At 39.6% G+C, this 22,256-nt stretch overlaps 1 long non-coding RNA gene across 1 annotated transcript; it reads right to left on the reverse strand.

The window, feature by feature from the left end:
* Window positions 1-6,270: 6,270 nt before the first annotated feature.
* Window positions 6,271-7,820, reverse strand: LOC146895756 (uncharacterized). The gene is made up of 2 exons (XR_014997859.1): window positions 7,742-7,820; window positions 6,271-6,360 (listed from the first exon to the last, which is right to left on the reverse strand). It is a non-coding gene; the product is annotated as an uncharacterized LOC146895756 (long non-coding RNA).
* Between the last annotated feature and the right edge of the window lie 14,436 nt (window positions 7,821-22,256).

Consider the following 22,256-nt stretch of genomic DNA (forward strand, 5'->3'; position numbering starts at 1 on the left):
GAAGATAAATTACAGAAGGTACGTGTAGATCATGTGAATCCAAATCTTAACTGCATTCTGGTCATATTACCCTCCAAATAAAATTCCTACAGGAATTTTAATACAGAGGGAAGAAATTATCTTAGAATAGATCTTTTTACCACATAAACTGAGAAAAAAATCAAAAACTTATGTGGAAAAAGTCTCTACTTATTTCTAAAAGGAAAACTGAGACTTCATCAATTAGCAGGAATAGATATGGCAGAAATTATAGTACTTTTTAATAATGATGAAACTCAAAAATTATAGGAAGAAAGTAAGCCCTGGAAAACAGCTTGTAGTAATTTTTGGAAGAGATTAACAACTATCTCAAGAGCAAGCGAATTCAATTTATAAACAGAACTAACTGGATCCTTCCTTGCATTGTGTAGGACATACCAATAACTGGAGACCCTGCATTCTATATTGATGCAAATAAATCAGTAAAGGTAGGTTAAAAATCAGAAAAGTTCTTATGATTCTTCCCAAAAGTGAGAATTACATGCTATTCTTATGGTACTAAGGGATTTTAAAGAACATTTCAACGTAGTTACTGATTTGTAATGTGTAGAAAGAGTTGTTTTGCATATTGAAACCACTGAACTTATATCAGATGATATAGAATTGACTTTATTATTTATTCAGTTACAAGATATAATTAGGAATAGGAATCATCCCACATACATAACACACATCTGATCCTGTATGTGTCTGACAGCTCCTCTAGCACAAGGTAATGCAGAAATCAATCAATTATTGATTGGAAATGTGCTGAAGTCCTCAGAATTTCATTGAAAAAAATTATGTGAATAGCAAAGGGGTTTTTTTGTCCCACCTGGCTCCCAGCTGCCCAGCTAGCTTTACCCAAAATAATTACACAGAAACTGTATTCATTTAAACACTGCCTGGCCCATTATCTTTAGACTCTTATTGGCTAACTCTTACATATTGATTAACCCATTTCTAATAATCTGTGTAGCACCATGAAGTGGTGGCTTACCAGGAAAGATCCTAACCTACATCCGTCTGGGGTCAGAGAATCATGGCGTCTGCCTGACTCTGCTTCTTTCTCCGAGCATCCTGCTCTGTCTAATCTGCCTATTTAAGCTGCTGTCCTATCAAAAGCCAAGGCAGTTTCTTTATAAATCAATGAAAGTAACACATAGACAGATGACCCTCCTATATCAAACAGCTCTTAAATTGGATACCATTCTTCATTTTTCAGATTTCTTTATAATAACAAATACAGGAGAATCCCAAAGACTGGTTAGTTCTTCAATGTGCTGGACATTTAGCTGCTCCTGTACCAGCTCTTCTAAAGCCTGCGGTTTTTCTGCTGTTAAACGCGGGTGTGAGTGGTGTCCAGAAGACAGCTTTGCCTATTCTGGAACTGAAGTACATGTAGTGATTAGCCTTTGTGTGTGTACTGTGAGCTATACCCATATTCTCTGGAAGAATACCAAGTGCTTTCAACTGCCGAGATATCTTTCCAATCTCTATCCATGCTGCTCTGCAGCATTCTTAGCTCCTCCTCTACACCTCAGTCTTTCTGTAGTGTTTCTGACTCCCACCTACCATAATAAAATGACTTCCAGGGTTACACCAACTATTTAAATAAAAAATAAACAACAAACAAACAAACAAAGGAACATTCCTGTAGCCTTGGACTCCCTTGTAACTATGGCTGTGCACTTACTTCAAATAACAGGAGGGAGGCAAGTGGAGTTAGGGGCTATGTTGTTGGTTAGTATATACCTATAAACCATTCTAAGATTGTCTTTTTTTTTTAATTGACCAATGACATTTGACAAAAGGACAGAAGGTAGATAGCATGTCCAGACCTCTATTAACCACTTTATTTCTGCATGAAAAAAATGCATAAAAACTGATTTGCCAAAAGAGGTTACCAAAACACCATCTTTGGATTCCATCTTTGAATTGGGACCTTCCTGTTTGTTGAGATTCTGTTTCTTTGTATAGCTGTAGTTTTCCTGGAACTGGCACTGTAGACCAAGATGTCTTTGAACTTAGAGTTCTTCCTGCCTTTGCCTCCTGAATTCTGGGATTAAAATTGTGTACTACCACACCCAACCCTGAATTGGGACCTTCTTTATATAAGATTCAGGACTATTGGAACTGCCGGTGGAGGGGGCTATGCTTTGCCATCTCTAGCACAACAGGACTGTTGTTCCTCAAAATTGGAATTTAGTACAACTCGTTTTTTCTTCTGCTCTGAGTTTTCTTTCTAGGGTGAGTTTATGTATATGTGTATGTATATGTGTATGTGTGTATGTGTATATGTATATGTATATATATATATATATGCATATGTATATGTGTGTGTAGAGGTGTCTTTCCAGGCAAAGTCAGTCACTGAACAGAGGTTATTGGTGTAGTTACTGGGCCCCTGTACATTCCACTGCTCTGACCCCTTTTCCTAAGACTCCTCTCCTCCTACTCCTCCTCTTTCTTGTTTTCAGTTTTTCAAGACAGGCTAGCCCTGGCTATCCTGGACTTGATCTGTAGACCCGGCTGGCCACCAACTCAGAGATCCTCTTGCCTCCAGAGTGTTGACATAAAAGGCATGTGCCAAAACTACATACCCCAAACTGGATTGTTGTTGTTGTTGTTGTTGTTTTTGTGTTTCAAGATAGGGTTTTTCTATGTAGCCTTGGCAGTACGGGAACTCAATCTGTTGTCCAGGCTGGTCTCAAACTCACAGAGATCCGCCTGCCTCCTGAATGCTGGGATAAAAAGCATGTGCCACCACCAACCAGCCAAACAGTATTTTTAAATCTCTACCGCAGGAATCCATTCTATAGCATTTTTCTTTTTAAAACTTGGTTAACTTAATGTTTTAATTTGATTTCTTATTTGTTTGAGACAAGGTAGTTACAGCAGCACAGTTCTTCTCATCTCTTGATGATTCCTCTAGTTGTTTTTTATTTTGGATTTATTTATTTATTTGTTGTTTGTTTCAGGATAAAAAAAAACACTGTGCTGCTGCAACAATTTGATATAAAAGATAGCCAGGACTACAGAACTACATAGAGAAATTTTGTTTCAACCAAACAAGAATCTGATTATTTGTTGTATGTTTGTTTGCTTGTCAATTTATTTATTTGCTGTCTTTTCATTTGTTTACTTGAGGCAGGGTCTCTCTACATAACCCTGGAATTCAGAAAAATAAAATGTTAATGCATCAGTTTCTCTTTTTCTTCTAATTCATGGTGTGTGTGTGTGTGTGTGTGTGTGTGTGTGTGTGTGTGTGTGTGTGTGTGTGTGAATGGTCCAGAGCCTACACTATGTTTGTGTTAATATTCCCCAAGTTAACGAAATAGAAGGAAGCCAGGTGTGGTGGTGCATGCCTTTAATCCCAGCACTCAGGAAGTAAAGGCTGCTGGATCTCTGAGTTCAAATTTGGCCTGACACACAGAAAGAATTTCCAGACAGTAAGTTCCACACATTGAAAAACACAATCTGAAATGAAATAAAATAAAAAGATATGTAAATGGCATGGAGCTGCCTGGAGCCCAGGGCTGACCTCTTCCCTCATAAATCAGATCCCCAGCACTGATGTTCCTTGTTTGTTTGTTTGGATTCCAAATTAATTATATTTGTGTTTGACTATTTATTTGATTTTACCTTTTTGTTGTTCTTTTGTTTTTTGAGAAACAGGGTCTGTGTCATCCTGGCTGTCCTGAAACTAGCTCTGTAGACCAGGGTGGCCTCGAACTTACAGAGATCAACTTACCACTGCCTTCCCAGTGCTAGGATTATTAAAAGAGTACATCATCACTGCCCGATTAATTTTATTTTGCCCTTCCTTCCTTCCTTCCTTTTTTAAAAAATATTTTCTTTCTCTATTATGTCTGCCCACTCCGGAGAATCCAAAGCCACTGGCCTCCCTATACAATTAAAACTAAAATAATTAACCTGGCATTGATAAAGAAATGAATAAAAGCAAAGGGGACCTGGACTGGGAAAGTGATGGAGCTTTGTGTGTTGGGTTGGAAAGCTGAGCTAGTCTAGGGCTCTGATCTCAGCAGTATGTGCGTACAATGGGGTACACTACAGTACACAGAACAAAGCAGTTCTGGTGGTTGTTGGGACTTTGGGTAGCATGAGAAGAAGCCTGGATGTTGATTGCAAAGCTAGTCTTTCTTTCTCTCCTTTTCTTTTTTAATAAGTAAAATTAAATAAAAGGGATTTGAATGCATTGCTGGACCCACATGCACACATGGCTTGGATGCCACCTGTCCCCCACCCCTACCGCATGCCTGCAATATCATACACACATATAAAGGTGTCCACTCTATAGGTACCCAGGTCTTTTTCCCTTTTCTTCCTTGGCATTTCGCAGGGCTGTTTGACCTCTGGCCCCTGGAGATTCTGCACTAGCACTGGCTTGAGGGTAGCTTAGAAAGAACTTGGCTGTCTTTGTTATGGTAATTCCACCTGTAAACAAGGTTGCAGCTGCGGGCCCTACATGCCTCCCACGCCTGCCTCCCCCCACCCCCTAGCTGATTCTGCCTGAGGCACTGGGAATGTATCAATCTATTCTACTGCTCCTGATGGGAGGGGGCCATGCCCTTTTGAACCCTCTTGCCTCCTGGTATAAATACCCGACCTGAGTTTAATAAACTGCTTTTTTTACTCTTTGGCAAGTGAGCAGGTCTCTTGTATTTGTCTATTTAAACCCTTAGGACAGTTGTCCATTCTCGTGGCCCTGGTTCAGGAAAGCGCGCTCCTGGATTAGGCCTGGGTATCCACAGAAAGTGCGGAGGCTTGCACACTCTCCCACCAATGCATGCATGTTTAGGAGAAAAATCAGGCCTGGAGAGATGACTCAGCCCTTAAGAACACTCTTTCCTCTGGAATTTTCAGTAACCACATGGTGGGATCTAGTGCTCTCTTCTGGTAAAAGGGGTTACATGTAGACAGAGCACTCCTTCACAAAGAATTAATATGCAAATCTTTTTAAATTAAGGAGCCTAACAAATCAGAGGGCAGTAACCTGCTATTTGCACATAACTATGGGCATTTTATGCAATTCACCAAGTTCTAAGAGAGTTCAGTGATCATGAAAGACAGAGTCAGGACCCTGAGGACTCCTCATCTAATGAGCAGAGTCAGATTCGACCACATTTTGCCACAATACGCTGCTTGAAAAACCACAGTTATTGAAGTTTGAATAAAGCAACCATTTCTGAAAGAGGAACTGTTATTCCTTTCTGTCTGCCTGCCTGTTTCTCTCTCTCTCTCTCTCTCTCTCTCTCTCTCTCTCTCTGTGTGTGTGTGTGTGTGTGTGTGCGCGCGTGTGTGTGTGAGTGTGTGTGTATTTGTCTGTCTGTCTGTCTATCTGCATGCATACATGTATGTCTGGGCACAAGTGTATCAGTTCCTATGATGAGTTCAGTCATCATGAAAGACAGACTGGACACTGAGAGCACATCTAATAAGCAGAGGATTATATTTAAGCAAAATTTGCAAGAAGCTTTCATTAGTCAGCATGCAGCAGGGAAAATCATAAAAATGCCAACCCACAGGAGTGGGAGTGGGGCTGATTGCCATCTTTTTAGCTGCTTAGTACTACGATTACAGGGATGGGACAGAACACCCAGTTTGTGCAGTACTGAGAGGGTGGAACCAACGGTTTCCCTTCCCCTCATAAGTCAGATTTCTAACACTACTATCCCTTGCTTTTTGTTTTATTCCAAGTTAATTATACTTATTTTTTAAGTTCCCCCTCTCTCTGTCTCTGTCTCTCACTGTCTCTCTCTCTGTGTCTCTGTCTCTGTCTCTGTCTCTCTCTGTGTGTGTGTGTGTGTGTGTGTGTGTGTGTCTTTCTCTAATACGCCTGTCCACTCTAGTAAATCCAATGCCTTTGGCTTCTCTGGGAACCTGTACCAATGTGAGCAAACACACACACACACACACACACACACACACACACACTTAAACAAACATAATAAAATTAAAGTGATAAGTTAATGTGGCATTTTTAAAAGTAAATAAAAGCATAGAGCTGGAGATTTCCATTGGTATTGGATCAGGAACTGAGTTGGTCTAGGGTGTCCTGAGCACTGCCTTGTGTCCTCAGCAATGCAGAAACTGTGGTGCTGCTACAACACACAGAACAAAGCCATTTCTGGTGGTTGTTGAGGTGGAGAGAGTAGGATGAGAAGAAGCAGGGATAGTGGTTGCAAGTCTGTCTGTCTTTCTAAAAAGAAATCCCACACTAGTTCAGAATTGAGTACAATAAAGGGTTATTTATTTAGGGGTAGACTCACAGATCACAGCCCTCTGCTCGAAAGGGAAAACAGCAACCGAATTCAGCAGCTGGAAGAGAGAGAGAGAATGGATATGCACTTTACATTGGCATTTATAGTATAAGAGGCCATGCCCAAGTGGTTGAGTAACTTAAAGGCTATTGGCTGAAGGATTTCCTACAGCACCACCCCCTTTTGTTTAAATAAGAGAATTCTAAACCTAAGACAAAATTATATACAATAAGAAAAAAGTCAAGTATAAAAATTAGAATTACAACCAGCATAAACAATATCAAGAATAACAAGCAAAAAACAAGTGATAAATATTTCAATAATTATCCTATCATAAGGAGTCTAAGTCTTGTATTATAAATAACTTGGCCAAGTCATGAGATGAAAGTAACTATGACTATCTAGTCTTCAATCCCATCAAAGACCCAAAAAAGGAAATAATATTACTTGAGTAGGCAAGAAGTGCAATCAAGCAACTTCCAAAATGTGCAACAATGACAGAGGCAAATGGCTACCTGGGCAATCACTCAAAGTCTCATTTGCAACGTTGGCGCAACCAACTTTGGCTAAGAACTAGAATAACTGTCAGACCATTTTCAGAGGCAGGAAATTTTTCAAAAGCATCTTACCCTGTCTTGGCAGGATTTGACAGTCTTTTTTCTTGTATCCTGCTTGTCCTGTCCTGACATCATGCATTTTTTCAGTAGTCATTGCATGGGCATTGCTCAAAGGCCAGTTTTGCCAAGAAGAAAACAAGCTCCAAGTGGAGTGTGTTCAATGCTCAACATTCTCTGGGGAATAGATCAGTGCTGGCAGGAGCAATTGTGTCTTACGTCAACAGAACCCTAAGTTATTTAAATGCTATATTCTACAGTTCTTTTAAGTGGATGAGTATTACCTATCTATGAAGAATACAATCTTTATGTATCTAAAGAACTTGATTAGTCTAAGTATGACTATTAATCTATAATTCTCAATACCTATATAACTTAGAAACTAAGACTTCATATTAGAATATTATACAATAAACAACTTGCAACAAATAAGGATAATGACCTCAAAATATAAATAAAGTATAAGTATCTTGATCAGAGGTAGAAATGTATATTGCAATATGATAAATAAATCCTAAAATTGTATCAATATACAAAATGTCTTAGACAAAAATAAGAACATATTCAATATAATTTGTATGTATAAAAAGAAGAATAATTTGTATATATAACAAGAAGTATACCAATGTAAATTGCCTATAAATAATGCTCACAAGTATTCACTCTATTACTTACTATTATTATTAGTGTGACTAAGCTCACACTAATCTATTATCCCATCCAATTTCCCTTTCTTTTTCAAAGAGATCCCTGAGCCTTCATAATTTCCCCCCAAACCTCCAACCCTATACCAATTATAATCAACCCCTAATTGATATCCCTAACCTTGAGGACAACCTTTGTTGGGAGAGGGGACATCGTCTTCTAGAATTACTTCCAGCTGTCATGGAGGCAATGTTCTTCCTATGGGATCACAGGAGAAACAGTGTCAGAGCAGACGTCCTGATTTTCTGGCCCTTACTATCTTTCTGTCCGTTTGGTAATTTTTTTCCAGAGATGTAGGTGTAGGAATTGCATTGCAAATGTATTCACGGTGGTTGTACTCCCAAACAACCATCACAGGCACTGGCTAAGGCTAATGACTGTTTCTCTTACTTGTCAGCTTGCATAGTATTTCTTTGATACTGTGGCAGCTAGATGATATTTTTGATATATTCCTGTAATATTGTTGCTAGTATTTTATTTAGAATTTTTGCATCTGTATTTCTCACGGATATCACCCTGTAGTATTCTCTTTTTGTGTCTGTCTTTACCTGGCTTGGGCATTCAGATTTACATTAACTTTGGAGAATGCATAGGGAAATGCACGTCCCATTTCTACTTTTATTAGAATAATTTAAGAAGTATTTGTTGTAGTGCTTTAAAAGTTTGGTAAAATTCTCTTGTGAATCCTAGTATTGTTTCAAAATCTTTTTTTTTTTTTTTTTGGCCTGTTTAACTTACTGATCTCTTCTTTCCTTAGTATTAATAGAGGATGACGTTAGGAATTTTTCCTTTCCTTTTACGTTTTCTAACTTAATGAAAGGATAGTATAGGATAGTATTTCCTTATAATCCTTCATTTTTATTTAACATCTGCTATCATGTTTCCTTGTGGAGCCAGCCAGAGCTTAGAAGACAAGCTGTGTGTGCTGCTGAGGGTGGAGCTGGAGAAGTGACCCAAGCCTTTGGAGGAATCCAGAAGATTCTGAGTGAATCCCAGATGTTGGATGATTTGAATTTGGTTTTGCTTGATTTGTTTGTGACTGTGCCTAGGTTTCTCCCTCATGAAGTAAGAAAGCAGTTTTAAATGAGCCCACAGATGAAAAACTTGAACTTGTAAAAGAGATTGAATATTTTAAAAAGATTGAAATTATGTAAGATCTTCGGGATGAATAAGGAAGGGTTGTGACTTAGTAGTAATGTGTTTGTGTGTCAAGTTGGCAAGGGGTCAGTAGTACTGGCTGCTTTTGTGTATCAACTTTACACAAGCAATTGTCATCAGAGAGGAAGGAGCTTCAATTGAGCAAATTCCTTCATGAGATCCAGCAGTAAGACATTTTCTCAATTAGTGACCAATGGGGTAGGGCCCAATCCATTTTGAGTGTTGCCATCCCTAGGCTCGTGATCCTGGGTTCAATAAGAAATCAGACTGAACAAGTCACGGTAAGCAAGCCAGTAAGCAGCACTCCCCCAAGACCTCTGCATCAGCTCCTGCCTCCAGGTTCCTGCCTGTTTTAGTTCCTGTCCAGTCTTCCTTTGGTGATTACCAGCAATGTAAAAGTGTAAGCTGAATAACCCTTTCCTTCCCAGCTTACTTTTTGGTCATGGTGCTTGGTCTCAGCAATAGAAATCCTAGGATATTTTCAGGGCACTTCTTCATAATGAGTTTCATTTAATATTCTTTTAATATTATCTTTTCTTATTAATATTCTTTTAATATTATCAGTATGTTCCTGAGATAGTGAACTATTGTGGAGTCACTAAGGTGTATCTGGATATAAAAAGTGGTAACTTTTATAATTATTATTATTTGTTAATATAGTTGAACATGCCCAAAATTTTTGCTGACGGTTAGAACCACTGACTTTGGAATCAACCAAAAGTACACTAAATTATGCAGAATGCATCAAACAGGGGAATGCTAGTCAAATAATTCCAAGCTAAGACCAAATAGAGTATATTAAGTTATTTATTTGTTTGTTTGTTTGTTTGTTTGTTTAAAAAACCTCATGGAGCAGGAATGGGGGTCCAACATCTAGGTGTGGAATGCGAGGGAAATGTAACATGAGGGCCGGCTTGTTGGGGTATCTGTCCCGCCCAGTACCCCACAGCATGCAGGCCCCAAAGAAAATCAAACACAGGACTCCATAAGGTTATAAACTGATTGGCCCATTTGGTCAGGCTACTTATTAGTTCTTATGACTTATCTTAACCCATTATTCTGATCTCTGTTAACCACACGGGCTCAGTACCTTTTTCAGCTGTCAGCTTACATGTTGCCTCTTCGGTGGTCTGCGCAGGAATGGCTGAGAGAGCTTCAGTTTCCAGAATACTCCCTGTCTCTTTGCTCCACCCCTACTTCCTGTCTGGCTTTTCCGCCTATACTGCCTGCCCGGCCAATCAGCGTTTTATTAAAATATGATTGACAGAATACAGATAATTCTCCCGCACCAGGGAAAAAGAGGGCAAGCTGGCAGAACCGTGGCATTTTTGGTACCCCAAAGCCACGCCTTAACCTGGTCCAGCTCTCAAAGGCCATGGCTAAATGAGCCCATGGTCAAATTTTTCATGGGATATACTACTTTGGTAGCTCATTAAAACATTGCCAAAATGAAAGGCCAGTTGGCCCATTTCTTGAGCCTCAAAGGAAGTTTATTAAAATAAGGTCACTCTCACTTTTAAACTTTTGTCCATGGTTGCCCTACGATAGTAATATTGGATAGCTGTGACAGAACACTCACTCACAAATTATCTTTGCCCACAGGAAGAAATACTTGCCGATGCTGGAACCCTATGAAGTAAGGGTATTTTCCATGTACATAGTTGGATCCTTCAAATTAGAAAATTATCCCAAAATATCTTTAAGATACTAAGCCACAAAACAAACAGCCGGTATTTTTTCTCTTACAAGTTCTTCAAAGACAAAGTCTATCTATTGCCATTTATAGGCACTGATAACAGGTCAGTAACATGTTGGCTATAAACAAAGGTACCCAAAGAAGAAAAAGGCAAGAGTAGAGAATTTATTATATACACTCTGGTACAGCAAATACAGGCAAGGTTAAGAAGAGTGTCTATGCACCTGAGAAAGGGTGAGTCAAAATCCACAGTATCTGGGGGAAGATTATTTGATATTATTTCATGAGTTCTTCATGTAGATTCATATCTAAATATACAGGCTGATTTCTTGCTATATTATTAGGAAAATTACAGCATCTCAACATTACAATACAATTCTCCTTAAAAGGGATAAAAGATAGTATAATATGGTACCAAATATGACTGAACATGGCCAGGGAACATAGACTCAGATTACATGATGACTAAGCCCTCAAATATATGAGCTTATGGGAGTCATTCTTATTTAAACCATCACACCCATCAATACTGAATGAGTGTTCAGTTTTCATGACTCCCTTTACAAATTTGTTCCTGGTTGTCTTGTTAATATTTGCCATTCTGTCTATTGTAAACTACAATCTAAAAGTTGTTTTGATATTCATTTTTCTAATTTCTAAGGACTATATATATATATATGATTTTTGAGACAGAGTTTCCCTGTATAACAGCCCTGGCCATCATGTAGCTCACTCTGTAGACCAGGCTGGCCTTTAACTCACGAGATCCACCTGCCTCTGCCTCCTGAGTGCTGGGATTAAAGATGTGTGCCACCACCACCCGGTAAAACAATGTTTTTTGTTTTGGTTTGGTTTTTTTCAAGACAGGGTTTCTCTGTAGCTTTGGAGTCTGTCCTGGAACTAGTTCTTGTAGACCAGGCTGGCCTCAAACTCACAGAGATCCACCTGCTTCTGCCTCCTTCTTGATATAGGTGGGTCTTCTGTATTTCTGTTGCTTTCATTGGTTAATTAATAAAGAAACTTCTTGACCTGATAGGTCAGAACATAGGTGGGTGGAGTAGACAGAACAGAATGCTGGGAAAAAGGCAGTGAGGCAGTCGCCATGCTTCTCCTGCCCAAGATAGATGTGGGTTAAAATCCTCCCAGTAAGTCACCACCTCGTGGTGCTACACAGATTATTAGAAATGGGTTAATTAATATGTGAGAGTTAGCTAATAAGTGGCTGAAGACAATAGGCCAGGCAATGTTTAAAAGAATACAGTTTCCATGTAATTATTTCAGGTAAAGCTAGCCATGAGCCGGGCGGTGGGAACGCAGCCCGCTGCTCCATTTGCTACATCTCCTAAGTGCTGGGATTAAAGACATTTTCCATTTTTCTTCTTTTGACAATTCTATTCAGGTGCAAGGCCCATTAGAAAAGCAATGAATCATTTATTTTTTAGATATATTTATTATGTATACAGTGTTCTGCCTGCAGGCCAGAAGAGGGCTCCCGGTCCCACTAGAGATGGTTGTGAGCCACCATGTGGATCCTGGGAATTGAACTCAGGACCTCTGGAAGAACAGCCAGTGCTCTTAACCTCTGAGCCAACTCTCCAATCCTGTTCTCTTTTCTTTTTTTGCTTTGTTTTCTAGTTGCTTATATATTGAAGATATACATCCTCTTCCAGATATCTAAGTAGCAGTGATTGTTTCTCATTTATAGGCTTCCTCTTTTATTGATTGTTTCTTTTGTTGTGCAAAAAATATTTTGTTTCATTAAGTCCCACTTGTCAATTCTTGGCAAATGGTATCATGTGCAGTACTTTTTTTTTTTTAACCTATATCATATGGGGTACTATCTATGCTGACTTCTAAGAGCTTCAGTGATTTAAATTTCAGGTTTAGTTCTTTGATCCATTGAAAGATTTAATTTTACTTTTCTGCATGTGGATGCCCAGTTTTTGGAGCAACTTTTGTAGATGCTTTCTTTTTAGCAGCTTATGTTTGGGTGTCATTGTCAAATATTAAATGGCTAAAGTTCCCTTTACCTATGTTTGGGTCTTCAGTTTTGCTCAGTCAAAGCACATGTATGTTTAGTGTCAGGACCGCATTGCTCTTATTACTATGGTTCTGTCATATATCTTAAGATCATATACTTAAGAATTGTAGTCCCTCAGCTTTGTCTTTTTGCTCAGAATTACTTTGGTTCTCTAGGGTCTTCGGAGGTTTCATGTGAACTTTAGGATACTTTTTTTCTTTATCTGTGAAGAATGAGAAGAGGGTTTTTATTGGGATTACATTGAATCTGTACATACCTTTTGGAAGAGTGGTCATTTTCACAATGTTAATTTTACTAATCCATAAGTCTAGAGTGTCTTTCCTTTTTCTAGTGTCTTTCTATCTTTCTTTAGAAATTTAAAGTTTTTATAATCTAATTCAAGAAGTTTTCTGTAAGAATTTTGGGGGTGTCTAATGTATACTACTCATGTCATCTGTAAATAGGGATTGTTTGACAGCTCATTTAATTGTTTGTATCCCTTTAATTTCCTTCTCTCACCTTATTTTTCCAGCTAGTATTTTGAGAAAATTATTGTAAATTAGTGAGAATAGTGGACATCCCTGCCTCATTCCTTACTTCACCAGGGTTGTTTCCAGCTTTTATCCATTTAGGATAATGTTTGCTATGGGTTTCTCATATGTATAGCTTTCATTATGTGGCGGGATGGTTCTTATACCTCTAGATTCCAAAGGACATTCATCATAAAGGAATGTTGGTTGCTTTTTGTCAAAGGCATTTTATTTATATATTGAAATGCCCATATGTTTTTTAGTCTTCAATGTGGTTTCTTAAATTTACTAACTTGTATATGTTGAACCATTCATGCATTTCAAGGATAAAGCCAACTTTGTAATGGTGTATAGTTTTTTGATGTGTTTCTATATTGTTTGCAACTATTTTGTTGGGTGTTTTTAAGTTTATGTTCATGAGCAATACTGGTCCATAGGGTATATGTGTTGGGTATTATGTATTAGAGTACTATTAGCTTCAGTTCTTCTGTTTCAAGTGTTTGAAAGTTTAAGAAAGTTTGGCTATAGAACTTCTTTGAAAATCTGGTACAATTCTGTTGTGAAGCCTTCTGTCCCTGGATTAATTTAAACTAAAAGATTGTTTTTTATTGCATTTCATTCTCCTCTTTTGTTATAGGTCTGTTAAGATTGTTTATTTCTTCCTTGTTTAATATCGGTGGTCTGACTGAACCTAGAAATTCATATATTTCTTTTAGGTTTTCCTGATTAATGGAGTATATTTTTCCTTAATGTATTCTGAATTTCCTTGGTATCTTTTGAATGTTCCCCTGTTAATTTCTGATTCTGTTAATTTGGGGTCCTCTCTTTTTGTTAGTTGGGTCAAAGTTCTGTCTATCTTGTCTATTTTGTCAGAAAAAAAAAGCTGTTAAAAATCATTGATTTTTTTTCCTATTGTTTTAATGTCATTTCTGTTTCATTCGTTAACGTTCTGATTTTTATTACTTCTTACTGTTGACTAGTTTGGATTCGATTTATTTTTGTTTTTCCAATAAATTCCATCATAAAACCATTTGTGTGTGCTTTTTCTGACTTTCTTTTAAACTTTTATTGGTTCTTTGTGGATTTCACATCATGCATTCTGATCCCACTTAGCCCCATTTTCTCGAATCTGACCTCTGTCCTTGAGACCATTCACCATATCCAAACCAAATTTAAAAGAAAATCTCAAAACCAAGCCAAAAAGAAACAAAAACAAAGAAGAGGAGGAGGAGGAATCTTGTCATGGAATCTGTAGAATGTGCTATTGAGCCGCATGGTTTACACTAAAATAAACCCATCCATCTTGACTTCAAAGTGCTCATTGCCATGAGTCATTGGTCTGGCTCTAGGCCCCTGGTTTCTGCTACACCGCTGAGCTCTCACTGGGACCCCTCTTGGATATCCTGCTGTCGTCCTGTGTCATGAAGAGCCTACAATTTTGGATCTGTAGATTCACCCCCTTCACATGCTTTAGCAGTTCGGAGATTCAGTGGATGTTGGGGTGGGCCAGCTCAGAGCCTGGTTCTAAGTCTGGCTGGTGGTTGGGTTGGTCATCTTGCTAGCTTTCCCTCATCATCACTATCTGGTGAGTGCTCTGGCACTGCCTCAGCTAGTTCACCCAAAGCAGCCTACAGTAAGGAATAGGGCCAGTTCTCTTGTTCTTAGGCCATCAGATGCAGGTCTCCCTCACTCATATTAGGAGGGCCCAGGACTCTACTGTTTTGCCTAGGCAAAGTCCAAGGCCCTCTCTTTCGATTGCTGTAGTGGGCAGAAGGGATCAGCTCTCCTGCTCCCATGCCCTCAGGGCTGGCTCACCTGCATCTCCAACCACAGGATCTGCTCTAGTGTGCTTCCTTGGTGAGGTGCAAGTTTATGACGAAGGGTGGGGCCAGGAGGGGTAGGACAAGCTCGCCTGTGGCAGTATCCAGCAAGGGGCAGGATCAGACATCCCAGGGTCATTGAAGAGAAGGCCAGCACAGCACAGCATTGTAGGTACACAGGTTCCCCATTTTTCCGAGGCGCTATGCAGGGCTGTTCTGCTTCCTGGTTCCACTGCATCAGCTTGAGGGTGTAGCATAGAACTGCCCTCTCTTGTTATGTTAATTTCACCTACGGCCCAAGGGTGTAGCTTAGAGAGAACTCTCCCTCTACTGTCAAGGTAATTCCACCTGCAAGCAAGGTTCTCGCCCTCAGGCAAGGTTCCCAGGTCAGCTTTTCTCTGAGCCTGAGCACGCCCACCTGGCTTCCTCTTTTCTCTGTTCAGCTGCTCTCCGACCTTGGGTGCAGCCCCCTGACTTTTCTCTTTCCTTGTTCCTGATGGGGGGCTGGTGTCCTTTTGCCCCACAGTATACATACCCGACTTATGCTTAATAAAGCTGCCATTTGCCACTTGCTCCTTGGCAGATGAGCCCGATCTCTTTGTGTGTGTGTCATGTGTTTTAACCCCTAGGACAGTGCCCGTTCTCGTGGGCTCGAGTCAGGAAAAGCGCGCGCCTGTTTCGAGATTCGGGTGTCCACAGAAAAGCGCGGAAGCTTACACAGCATGGTTCTAGCGACACCATGATAACATAGGGCATGGATATCACCACAAACCCCAGCTGCAGCAGGATCATAGACCAAGACATGGCACTTGGCAGCTGCTCAGGGCCTGATACCACGACAACAGGGTAACAGCACAGGCGCTCAGAACAGCATGACCCCGGCAGCAGCATGGTTCCTGGTGGCTGGTCAGGCCCTGGGCATCTGTAGAGTCCTTGGTGGCCATTGGAGTCATAGACACCACACCAGTCCCCAGCCTCTGCAGGGTCACAGACCCAGTAGACATGGCCCTAGGCAGCAGCCCATGCCTGAACATCCTTGTGCTCCAGGTGACAGCACCAGTCACCCAGATCAGTATGACCTTGGGCATGGCACAGCCCTCAGATACAGACACGGTCCGAGGTGGCCTACCAGATCCCAGTTTTCGACATGGCCCTTGATGACAAAAGGAGTCCTAGGCATGAACTCAGACACTGGCTGCTGTAGGGCCATGGACCCAGACATAGCCCTCTGTAGTATTCCTGGCCTGGAAGACACCATGCCTAGGAACTGGCTGGGCTTGAATTGGTGGTGGACCCACCTGCCAGACTTTTGGGTCTTTCTGATATTTTTTAATAGAGGCATTAGGAGCTGTAAATCTCCCTGGTAATACTGCTTTTGATGTGTCCTAGAGAATTTGTTGTGTGGTGCGTCCATTTGAATTCAGTTCCAGAAAAATTTTAAATTTCTTACTTGATTTCTTCTTTGGCCCATTTATTATTCACTAATGAATATTTTTAATCTCCATAAGATTTTTGTTTTGAGATATTTGATTGCTTAAGTTCTATTGCATTGTGTTCAGATAGTCTACAAGGCAGAATTGTAGCATGAGGGCCAGCTCGTTGGGGTTTCTGTCCCACCCAGTACCCCAACAAGCCAGCAAGTCCCAAGGAAAATCAATCACAGGACTCCATAAGGTTATAAACTGATTGGCCCATTTGGTCAGGCTACTTATTAGCTCTTATAACTTATGTTACCCCATTATCCTTATCTACGTTACCCACGTGGGCTCAGTACCTTTCTCAGTGTGACAGCTTACATGTTGCCTCTTCGGTGGTCTGCACAGGAGTGGCAGAGGAACTTCCCTGCTTCCCAGAATTCTCCTGTTCTCATTGCTCCACCCCTACTTCCTGTCTGGCTTTCCCGCCTATACTGCCTGCCTGGCCAATCAGCATTTTATTAAAATATGATTGACAGAATACAATTCTCCCGCACCATTTCCCTCTTTTTTTTTTTAAACAAAGAAAAATACCCATAGTCCATTTGTTGGGAATGTGGGCGTAGTATTTCAGGCTACTTCCTGCTGGATGGGGGCGCTGATGATCTTATGGGGACCTAAAGAAAATTTAGAGTTATAATCAAGTCCTGACTGGAGTATCTTGTGAGTCTTGATCATCTCAGGCAGTAGTCTTGAATCTGTTCTGGATGTAAAACAGACATCTGGGCCATCTATTCCTGTCGGAGATTTTTCAGGTGGCCTCCCTTGGTCAAAGGTGATTTTTCTTAACTCTGAATAAATCCAGAGCCTCTCGTTTTCTGTGGAAACAAAAGCAGAATCTCTTCTCCAAAGTAACATACCTTTTGCCTTCAATTTTGAAGCCAAGGTATTTTCAAAATACCTAGCTTGGGTTAGTTCAGCAGCATTTATAAACAAAAGTCTTTTAGCAGCTGTTGCTCCTTCCTCAGCATTCAAACAATTCAAAGAGAGCATAATAACACACAGTATCAAGATTCTCTGTGTATTTTCCATCTTTATGCGGCTTTATTTCAACCTCTATTTCTTTTAATTTTACTGTTAACTTTTGGCTTTTTGAGACAGGTTCTCTGTATATATCTTTGTATTGGAATAACTCTGTAGACCAGGCTGTCCTTGAACTCACAGAGATCCCTTTGCCTCTGCCTCCCCAGTACTGGGCTCAAAGGTGTTTGCTACCACACCTTGAACTCACAGAGATCCATGCGTCTCTGCTTCCCCAGTGCTAGGATTAAAGGTATGTGCTACCACACCTTGAACTCAGAGATCCTTCTGTCTCTACCTCCCAGGCATTGGGATTAAAGGTGTGTGCTACCACACCTTGAAGTCACAGAGGTCAATCTGCCTCTACCCCTTGAAGTCACAGAAGTCAATATGCCTCTACCTTCCGGGCATTGGGATTAAAGGTGTGTACCACCACACATAACTACTCTCTTTTTACTTTAAGAACTTTAACTTTTATCCTGCATTTATTTGTAACACACTATAAACCATTTAGAGGTTTTTTTTTTTTGTCTTTGAATCTCTCTTTACTGTATATCTCTCCTTTTTTCTGACCACATGAGCCTAAAACCATGGCTTTGACAGCTGGATCTAGGCCATTTCTTAGCTTTCCAGTCTCATGGTAGAGGTACTGCTGAAGCCATTTTTATTGCCACAGCTCTGTGGCATTTCAAGGTCCCTGCTAGCAAGCAAGCTGCAGCATTCTGCTCACAGACCACACTCAGTCGGACTGCCTGCCTGAAAGAGTTAGAGTTTGCTCTGGCAGGACAGTCCAGAAAGCCAACATTTTAAAACAGCGCAGCTTTTTTCCTGCTACTGCTGAAAACCGAAAAGCATGCATTCAGCTTTTCATCAACACAGTTTAAGTGTTTCGTGGCAGGACCTCTTAATGAGCTACAAAGTTTTGCAGCTAAAGCTGAGTCAGGAAGCCTCCCTTAGACGAGAGCACTTGCTTGCTCTAGCAAACAGAGCAGACCTGAGAAATTGCTGCTACCAACAAAACATGCTTTACTCTATTCGTTCCCAAGCTTTCTCAAGCTTTCTGTGGATTCAGTTATCCACGTTGGCGCCATCTGTAGCATGGAGGGCTGGCTTGTTGGGGTTTCTGTCCCTCCCAGTACCCCAACAGCCAGCAAGCAACAAAGAAAATAACACAGAGTCTACATTAGGTTATAAACTGATTGGCCCATTTGGTCAGGCTACTTATTAGCTCTTATAACTTATGTTACCCCATTATCCTTATCTACGTTACCCACGTGGGCTCAGTACCTTTCTCAGTGTGACAGCTTACATGTTGCCTCTTCGGTGGTCTGCACAGGAGTGGCAGAGGAACTTCCCTGCTTCCCAGAATTCTCCTGTTCTCATTGCTCCACCCCTACTTCCTGTCTGGCTTTCCCGCCTATACTGCCTGCCTGGCCAATCAGCATTTTATTAAAATATGATTGACAGAATACAATTCTCCCGCACCACAGAATGTCTATCTTTTTTGAATTTGTAAATTTGGTTTGTGGCCCAGGATGTGATTCTTTTAAGAATAACTTTCTTGAGGCTAGCCTGGTCTACAGAGCAAGTTCCAGGACAGACTCCAAAGCTACATACACAAAGAAACCTTGCAAAACAAAAGAAAAACTTCCCTGAGTAGAATATGTTCTTATTGTTTAGGTAGAATATTCTATCAATATCTGTTACATCAGTTAGATGTATGATGTCAATTAATTGTGATTTTTTTCTATTTTTTGTTCAAGTGACCTATCTATTGTAGGAAGTCGTATATGAAAATAACTCCTAATGGATTAATGTTGATCTATGTCTTTAAATCCAGTGACAGTTTTTTTTTTAAACGGGACACCTCAGTATTTGATGCATTTATGTTTAGAATAGTAATGTCCTCTTTGTTAGCTGATCACTTGATTGGGATGAAGTGTCTCTCTTATCTTTTCTGATGAGTTTTAGTTTGACGTCTATATTGTCAGCTATTAGTGTAATGACTCCTGCTTCCTTCATGGTTAATTTGAACACTTTAGTCCATCCTTTTATTTCAAGTCAGTGCCCATATTTAAAACTAAAATATGTGGGGTATGTGTGTGTGTGTGTGTGTGTGTGTGTGTGTGTGTGTGTGTGTGTATGGTGTGTTTTTTAGAAAACTAATCAAGGGACTTTTGTCTCTTGATCCATTCACTCAGCCTGTGTCTTTTGATTGGAGAATTGAGGCTACTCATACTTAAATTTATTATTAAAATCTATGTGTTAGTTGTTCTTATCATGTTGCTGATTTTTGGTGATGGTGTTTGTGTTCTCAATGATATTTTGTGTTTTACGATAGTGTATTCTCATGTCTTTCCACAGTCTCTCTGTTAAGCTCATTCCCCTTAAAACTGAAATAATGTTTCCTGCATTTTCTTTAGGTTTGGCTTGTTGGAGATATCTAGCTAGCAAGCAAGCTAGCTAGCTACCTGTAAGTGGAGACTGTTCATTCATTTCCAGGCTGCCCAGACCCAAATAATAACACAGAAACTGTATCAATTACAACACTGTTTGGTCAGTAGCTTAGGCATATTTTTAGCTAACTCTTACATATTAAATTAACTCATAATTCTTGTTTCTTAGCCACATGGCTTAGTACCCTTTTATCAGTGAGGCATTCTTATCTTGCTTTCCCAGCATCTTGGTGATGACTGCAGACTGAGCCTTTCTTCTTTTCAGAATTCTCTTAGCTTGGTCACTTCACCTATACTTCCTGCCTATCTACTGGCCAATGGGCATTTTATTAAACCAATACAAGTGACAAATCTTTACAGGGTACAAGACCATTGTCCCACAGTACTTCCCCTTTTTTTCTTTTCAAGACAAGAACTCTAAATCTAATCTCCTTTGTTTAGCTTTTTTTGTGACCATTATCAATAACAACTTGTAACCAACACTCTAAACAAAGATAAACATTCATAATCCATTTTTAGGAATGTGGGCATAGTTTTCAGGGTACTTCCTGCTGATTGGGGGCACTGATAATCTTATGGGAACCTAAAGAAAATTTAGAATTATGATCAAGTCCTGACTAGAATATTCTGTGAGGCTTGATCATCTCAGCCAGCAGTCTTGAGGCTGCTCTGGATGTAGCACTCAGAGCAAACTCCAACAGAAGTCCTCTGAAACATTGGATTATCTGGGCCATCCACTCCTATCTGAGATTTTTCAGGGGTGTCTTTCATGCTCAAACCTGATTTTTATTCGCCCAAAATGAATCCACAGTCTCTCCTTTCCTATGGAAACAAAAGAAAAACCTCTTCTCCAAAGTAATAAATCTTTTGACTTAAATTTTGAAGTCAAGGCATTTTCAAAATATATATTTGGATTAATCCAGCAGCATTAATAATCAAATGTCTTTTAGCAGCTGTTGCACCTTCCTCAGCCACCAAAGAATTCAAAGACAACACAATAACATACACTATTCAGATTCTTTGTGTATTTTTCATCTTTACATGGTTTTATTTTGAACTCTATTTCTTTTATTTTTTAATTCTAATTTTTTTCAAGACAAGCTTTCTCTGTATAGCTTTGGCTATCCTTGAACTCACTTTGTAGACTAGTCTGTCTTTGAACTCATAGAGATCTGCCTGCCTCTGCCTCCCAAGTACTGGGAATAAAGGTGTGTGTCACCACACCCAGGTACTCTCTTTCTTTTTTTTAAGGACTTTATCCTTTTTATTTTCTCTCCCAAGCCTACATATATTTTTTAACACACTGTAAACCATTTAGAGGGTTTTTTTATAAATCTATCTTTACTGTATATCTCTATATCTCTATCTTTCTAACCACATAAGTCTGTCAAAGCCACAGCTTTAATCCAAGCCATATTGCTTAGCAAATTAAAGCTGGATCCACCTCATTCTTTAGCTTTCTGAGAGTCTAACTTCATGGTAGAGGTACTGGTGGGAACCATGTTTATTGTCACAATTCTACAGAGTTTTAAGGTCTTTGCCACCACCAAGAGCAGGATACAAGATTAATTTTTAAAAAAATCAGTAGCCCTCATTTATACAGATAATAAATGGGCGAGAAAGAAAGCAGAAAACATCACCCTTCGCAATAGCCAGAAATAATATAAAACATCTTGGAGTAACTCTAACCAAACAAGTAGAACACCTGTATGACAAGAACTTTAACTCTTTGAAGAAAGAAGTTGCAGAAGACAACATAAAATGCAAATATCTTCCATACTCTTGGGTAGGTAGAATTAACATAGGAAAAATGACAATCTTACCAAAAGCAATCTGCAGATTCAATGCAATGTCCTTCAAAATCCCAGCAAAATTCTTCACAGACCTCAAAAGAGTAATACTCACCTTCATATGAAAAAGCAAAAAACCCAAGATAGCCAAAACAATTCTGTACAACTTCTGAAGGCATCACAATCCCTGATTTCAAACTCTACTTTAGAGCTGCAGTCCTGAAAACAGCCTGGTATTGTCATAAAAATAGACAGGAGTACCAATGGAACCGAATTGAAGACACGGATATCAATCTACCCACTTAGGAACACCTGATTTTTGACAAAGAAAAAAAAATATGAAATGAAAAAGAGAAAGCATATTCAACAAATGGTGCTGGCATAACTGAATATCAACATACAGAAGAATGAAAATATATTCATACCTATTACCATGCACAAAACTCAAGTCCAAATGGATCAAAAACCTCAACGTAAAATCAACCACAATGAAACTCATAGAAGAGAAAGTGGGAAGTACATTTGAACGCATTGGCATAGGAGACCACTTCCTAAATATAACCCCAGTAGCATAGACACTGAGAAATAATTAATAAATGGGACCTCTTGAAACTGAGAAGCTTCTGTAAAGCAAAGGACATGGTCAACCAGACAAAATGGCAGCCTACAG

The sequence above is a fragment of the Myodes glareolus genome, chromosome 2 (assembly GCF_982192425.1).
Source record: "Myodes glareolus chromosome 2, mMyoGla1.1, whole genome shotgun sequence".
Lineage (NCBI taxonomy): Eukaryota > Metazoa > Chordata > Mammalia > Rodentia > Cricetidae > Myodes > Myodes glareolus.